Below are 7,269 nucleotides of genomic sequence, written 5' to 3' on the forward strand. Positions count from 1 at the left end.
CCAAGGACAGTAGCGTTCTGGAAGGATGTACAAAATAAAAGTTTTTCATGCCTGTGGAATTATGGCTTGAGGTTTTAAAACGGGAACACAGATCAGAAGAGTTCACCATCCTAAAGTCAGCCAAGCCAAGTTCCTGGTTTCTCAGAGGTTCTTGTGGCCATGTCACTCAAGACGGATATTTCTAGGCTTAGGTATTAAAGGGTTAAAGGGACATTCAATAATTAATCTTTGCCTGCTCTATCTGTGCAAGCAAAAAGTATTTTCATTTTCACTTCTTTAGCCATGTTCCATTCCGCCCCACTCTTTAAATATTGTCTTGGACTTTGTTGCCAGTCATCCTGTATCCCGCGGCAACTCTAATTCTCGCTCTGGGGAAAAGTATTTTTTCAAAATGGCTCACTTCATTGCCCTTCCTAAACAGCTTTGTCCTTGGAAACGGTAAATGTTCTTATGAAGCACATCATCAGGATCTACAGCATTCCCTCCCACATGGTATAAAAAATGGGCCCACAGTTCATTACCAAGATATTCAATGCATTGAGGGTCACTTCCAGTCTTTCCTCTGGCCATCACTCCAAGTCAAATGGCCAAACAGAGTGGGAATTACAAATTGCACTTCACTGTGTCTGTCAGGAGCACCTTTCCTTCTGGTCATCCCACCTACCTTGGGTAGAATATGCCCATCACGCTCCGGTCTGCATCGCCGTGGCTACAGTACGTCTCCATTCAGGGCTGCTTATGGTTATCAGCCAATGTGTCAATTTTGTCGGTCCACCATCGCCTCCCGCAAGCCCATTGAGTCTGGTGGGATACCCATGCTGCCTAGCCCCATGTGGCTGTTCATAAACGGCAGAGCATTGACAATCACATCCTGCTCATACATGTCTCCTGACTGGAGTGACGAAGGTCCAAAATACTTTAAATTTTCCAAAACTGACTCAGTTATCAACGCCGTTGTCAAAGAACCGTGTTTCTCTCTGCCAGGCTGCTTACTCCTCCAGTAGTGTCATCTCCTCCTCATTGTATTTTGGAGTTAGAGAACACACAATTTCAGTGTCAGCCTATTTGGCACAACTGATACAGTATTTCTTAATTATTTATAACAGAGGTCCCCAATTGGTGTCCGTCGCAGTGGACCACAGGAGATGCCCACAGGACTGTTCTCAAAATAGCTCACCAGAAATGGGACATAATTTTCTAGGAATGTTGTAAAAGTAATCATTTGAAAATGTAAACACTGTCAAACATGTATAGAAATTCTTGCATATTGATATTGATCTGTTTTTTTTAAATTGTCCCTGGACAGAGAAGGAAACCTTGCCTTATCGGTCTGTGGGGAGATAGTGCCATACAAGCAAAGGGGGAGTGAGGGAATCTAGCTACAATATATGTATAAGTCCTTGTTGTTGCCGCTGTCGCAATTATATGACGCCAAACACTACACGTGCTGGACAACGCCTCCGTTCTGACATTGTTGCTATAGCAACCAGACGAGTTAATAACGTGACCCAGTCTTAACAGGGTCAGATCCTTTTTGGACACTTGCTAAAAACAGTGCGGACAGTCAGCCCTAAAAATTTTATTTGAGGAATCATCTGACTGGAATCAGATATACCTGCAGTCTAAATGCAGTCTTTATGTTCAAAAGAGTAACAAGACCACACTTATTTTCAATTAGGTAGGACATGTTCATGTAGCCTTTATTGAAAGTGATGTTGCTTGTTGCAACAAGTTTTGCTGATTTCTGAAATGGGAGAGAAATTCAAAGGAAAGCGTATGTGAAACCTGCATGATTATTTATGTTTGCAACTTAATTTCAGGGATGCGTGGATGGCATATGGAGATTTTCCCATTTCCGGACAGCAGGTTACACGTATAATCAATTCTTGATGGAGTCAATAACTCTCTATGTAACATATTATTCTGTACCTTCCTGAAGTACAAATGATTTCAAATGACTTACAGTGCATTGCATATGCTGTCACTGTAAATATGAGCTGCCCTCCCAACATTGCGTGAGACGGCCTATGTTGTAGATGATGTGTGAAGTCAACCATACAAGATTATATACATTAATGTCAATGTGCATGATTGCTGTACATTTTTCTTTTCACCTTAGGCACACACTGTCATGTTTCTCAACCTATCTTTTCCCAACCGTTTCTGTTGACTGTTTGTACATCTCTGTGCACCAGCTCTTAACTCCCACATTCCCACATTTATCTTCCTCTTCCCTGTTGCCAGGTCCTGTTGTCTTTGAAAAGTTTAACCTACTTACAGCACAGCTGTCTGATGAATAATGGAGGTGAGACGGTTACTATCAGCGTCTCCATCAGCAGGAACCCGCCTTTGTTCTCTTCTCTCACATTCCCTCAAGCCTTAGCTTAATGTTATTATGCATCATTCCTTATTTCAGCTGAACTCTCCTGTTTTGGTGTCATTAGTAAGCGTATTAGGTAAAAAAAAACATTAAAATACTGTATGTATCATTCAAACCTAACTCGATCTGTGTTGTTGTGCCTCAAGACTTACATAAGTCAAACTTCTTTACATTGTACAGTATGTGGCACAGCACCAAATACATTTGGGGAAAAAATGCACACAAAAAAACTTTCAATTAAGTAGGTCACAGATTTACAGTGTCAGGCACAGGTGTCAAACTCACGGCCCTCCAAGTGTGCACCCATAGAAATAACACATTTATCACATAACTGGCCACATGAGGCCTTAAAGCACATGTGTCAAGATCCGGTCCTCGAGGGCCTGAGTCCTGCATGTTTTCGAGTTTTCGCTACTCCAACACACCTGATTCAATGATCACGATCATAATCAGGCTCCTTCAGAGCTTGCTGATGAGCTTAAATATGAATCAGCTATGTTGAACGTGGGAAACCTCAAAAACATGCAGGACAGCTGATTTATGATCAGCTCATCAGCAAGCTCTACATAAGCTTGGTAACGATCCTGTTGATTGGAATCAGCTGCGTTGCAGCAGGAACACCTCCAAAACCTGCAGGACGCCGGCCCTTGAGGACCGAGTTTGCCCACCACTGTCCTAGGGCATAGGTGTCAAACTCCGGTCCTGGAGGGCCGCAGTCCTGCAGGTTTTGGATGGTTCCGTTCCCTAACACAGCTGATATATGATCAGCTCATCAGCAAGCTCTGCATAAGCCTGATAACGATCCTGCTGATTGGAATCAGCTTGTGTTGGAAGAGGGGAACCTCCAAAACCTGCAGAACTGCGGCCCTCGAGGACCAGAGTTTGACACCTATACCCTAGGGGGAAATCAGAAAATTAGTTCAGGGAGGGATGGGATAGTAAGATAATTTTATTACAGTGTTCTGAATACCCTTTATTGTATTGAGACAGGAGACTAATTTCCATGTCTGCCTGCATAGCTTTTTGTGTCCAACGGAAGTGTCCTAATCATCTCCTTCACCATCTTTGTGGTGTGCTCACCTGAACATCACTGTGACAGTTAGTCAGTCTGCATTTGTTGTTGAGATGTTTCAGGCCATGACCATGTGTGGTTTACTTCTGTAATGTCATTGGCTCCTGATTTCTTTTAGGGTTTCACATGTTTTTTACTGCCTATTTTCTCTGTTTACTTCATCACACCAACACCACAGAGTCATTCCAAGACCAAAAAAAAGACTATCCAAAACCCACAAAATTTAAAATCTAAATATACTGTAAGTTTGGACAGTCTTACACTGAACTTCAAATACAAAACAGATCTTTAAATACAAAGTAGCTTGGGACTCTGAGAAATAGAATCATAGGAAGACTTGAGGTTGAATTGAGTTTGAAAGCAGGTGAGCAAGTGGCAGACTACTGAGTGGTCTCTCACAGGCACCTCGTAAAGAGATGAAAACCTGCATTTAGGACAAAACTAAAGGTCAATTGTAAGAGGAATGGCAGATGTTGATGGCTGACTGTTTCGTAAATGGAAAATATGTCAGTTGAATGAAAAGGTTTTGGTTGTTGGTGGGGGAAAAATTGCAGTCATCGTTTTAAGTCAGTATAACTTCACTACAAAAACCTAATAAAATGTTTAATATCAGAATGAAGTTTTCAAAACAATAAAAGCAGATTTTGGGATAGTTAGAAAAACATGACCTGAACATAACCCTGTCAGGCACTCTCTCTTTCATTTCCTCCTCACCTCACAACACCCATTCACACTCTGCTCTTCTGCATGGATAATGACAGCTTTTTGTTGCAATAAGTCTTGCACTGCCTGTATTCCTGTGATTTATTACTGAATGCTTCCCTTATTATGCATGGCTGATTTAAACACAATTTCAGTAAACTGTGTTCATATTAAAATGAAAACATATATGAAATAAATAAAACAACACTCACCACATCAAGTCAGTGTACCAGTGATGTGGTGAGTATGAGAATGTTGAGGCCCAAAGAGATTTTAACTCTTTTAGCCAATTAACCAATTTATTGCTTGAAATGAGAGAGAGAGAGAGAGTGAGAGAGAGAGAGAGAGAGATAGATAGATAGATAGATAGAGAGAGAGACCAACATGCAGAATCCAAATTTAATAAAGTCGCACATGAACAACCTACAATTAACAACGACGACACACACGATATATGACAGCCCTGATCAAAATCAGGTAACCGAATAATTACAAGAGGAAATGGAGGTGAGTAGGTAGAGATAGATAGATAGATAGATAGATAGATAGATAGATAGATAGATAGATAGATAGATAGATAGATAGATAGATAGATAGATAGATAGATAGATAGATAGATAGATAGATAGATACTTTTATGTTGCCAACTGTTCGTGAGCTGATCGCATTTTCTGCTTTGTCTGTGTGTACCGTTGCTGCTTTCAGTCCCCATCCACTCCTTCTTTATGCTCATTGTTTCCCATCCTTTTGCTCATTTTCACCGCACACTTTCCCTAGTGGTTTCCATAGATTTAATGTCCGCATTGATTAACAGGCATAGATGAATGTGATGCGTTTCCCCTTCCAATGTTCATATTTTAACCGACAGCTAATCAATGAAGGGAGGCATTGAAGCAAAAGCATCGATTTTTTTCATTTGAAAAAAACATTGAGCCCTGTATGTGTGTGTGTTTTGTATGCTAGACATAAGACATAAGAGATGGTCATGGTTACTGAAGTGATTAAAAGTACAGTACTGTACATGTAAATCACCAGTACAATAACATGCATAGTTTTACTGTAACCTATGTCTAATCATCAGATCAATATTAATGTATTGGATTTATATAGCGTTTTTCTAGACACTCAAAGACACTTTATAATGGAACATACTCAGCCATCAACATGTCTCAAGATGTCTTAAGATGTCTTGATTTTGCTTATTAAGTCATTTTGGAACATCAAGACGTCTTAAGACAAACATTTGAAGACACCATTCCTTGACAGAGCAGCACATGGATTTTTGTGTCTTGAAGACAATGAATATCTTAAGACGTCTTAAGTCATATTTCCATGCAGATCTTAAGATGTCTTGAGACATGGTATTATGACAGAAGCAGCACATGGGATGACTCCCAAACAGATTTTTGTGTCTTGAAGACGTTTAATGTCTTCAAGACGTCTTAAGACATATTTCCTTTGTCTTAAGACATGCACATCTTGAGATGGCTTGAAACATGCAGGTATCATGAGAAAGCAGCACATGGGATGCCCCCCAAAGAGATGTTTGTGTCTTGAAGACATTGAATGTCTTAAGACAGCTTAAGACATATTTCATTTGACTTAAAACATGCACATCTTAAGGTGTCTTGAGAGATGATATGGATGACTCAAAGAAATGGTCGAGCTATCTTGTTTCAATGGCAGTATTATGATGATAATGATCTATTGATATTTTGCTGTCAAATTATATAATGTTATTGGAGCATCAAATAAAAATGTAATGCCCCCCGGCTATTATTTTGGACAAAACACACATAAAGCAGTTTTCCTTTGACTCTCCTTAGATATATTATTATTATTATTGTTGTTATTATTATTATCGTTGTCGTTCTTATTGTTATTATTGTTAATGCGTATCAAGGTTTTTAGGGTTAGATCCAGTATCACTTTGCTTTCAATGTGTCCAGTTACAAGGTAGGGAAAAAAACATCTTGTTGGATTCTCTGTGTTCATACCCTGTCAAACGGTTGAAAATGTTGCAATTAAATAAATGCTAAATTTGAATGTGTTGATCGTTAAATTTCTTTCTAGGTTCTTCCTCAATCAAAATACTGTAATTACAAGAAAACTATCAACTACAAGTAGCAGGATGCAAATTAATGTATGCTCACCAAATATGTTCAGCGGTAACAAACATTAGCATTCTGTATATATTGTGTAACATGGCTTTTCATTCTTTTTTTACATTAGTCATTAGTGTGAGGATTAAATGTCTTCTATGGCAGTGGTCATCAACCCTTGTCCTCGGGGACCGGTATCCAACCTGTTTTCCATGTCTCCCGCAGCCAACACAGGTGATTCATATCATCAGCTAATTAGCAAGCCTTGGAGAAGCCTGATAACGATTCCCATCTGTGTTGGCTGTAGGAGACATGGAAAACAGGCTGGATACCGGTCCCCGAGGACCAGGGTTGAGGACCACTGTTCTATGGAATCACTATCCACTGTTCCTCTTAATCAGTTAAATTTAACATTTTATTACTTTTGTCAGTTGAGCCCATGTCTCACTCAGCAACTCAGGCTTGCGAGGGTGCACGCACTTAGCGAGAGTTTGTTTTCGTCCGGTTTCATTCAAGACTGCAAAACGTTGCAAAGACGTTTGGCAGACCTTCCGAAACCATTTTTATGCTCAGTTTTTCCTGTCGCCATCAAATTTTGAACATGTTAAAAAATATATTTGCGACTATAAAAACGGTTTGTAAGCATAAAAATGGGTGATAAGGTTCTGGCAATCACTCTTGGCAATGTTTTGCAGTCTCGAAAAATACCAGACAAAAGGCTATCACTCGCAATGCGCGCACCCTCGCAAGCCTTCGCTGTTTAGTGAGACACAGTCTTAACAGACAAAAGTACCGGTAATAAAATGTTAAATATAAAGAGGAACAGTAAAATAGTGATACCGTAAAAGACATCTTCAGACGTTTGAAGACATCTTGAGATGTTTGAAGACATCTTTAGACATTTGAGGGAATCTTCAGACGTGTGGAGATATCTTCAGACATCTTAAGATAATCTTGAGACATCTCAAGACATTCATATTTCCAAGACATCTTAGGGTATCTTAAGGCATCTT

The sequence above is a fragment of the Leptonotus elevatus genome, chromosome 1 (assembly GCF_054856555.1).
Source record: "Leptonotus elevatus isolate MCC_2025b chromosome 1, RoL_Lele_1.0, whole genome shotgun sequence".
Lineage (NCBI taxonomy): Eukaryota > Metazoa > Chordata > Actinopteri > Syngnathiformes > Syngnathidae > Leptonotus > Leptonotus elevatus.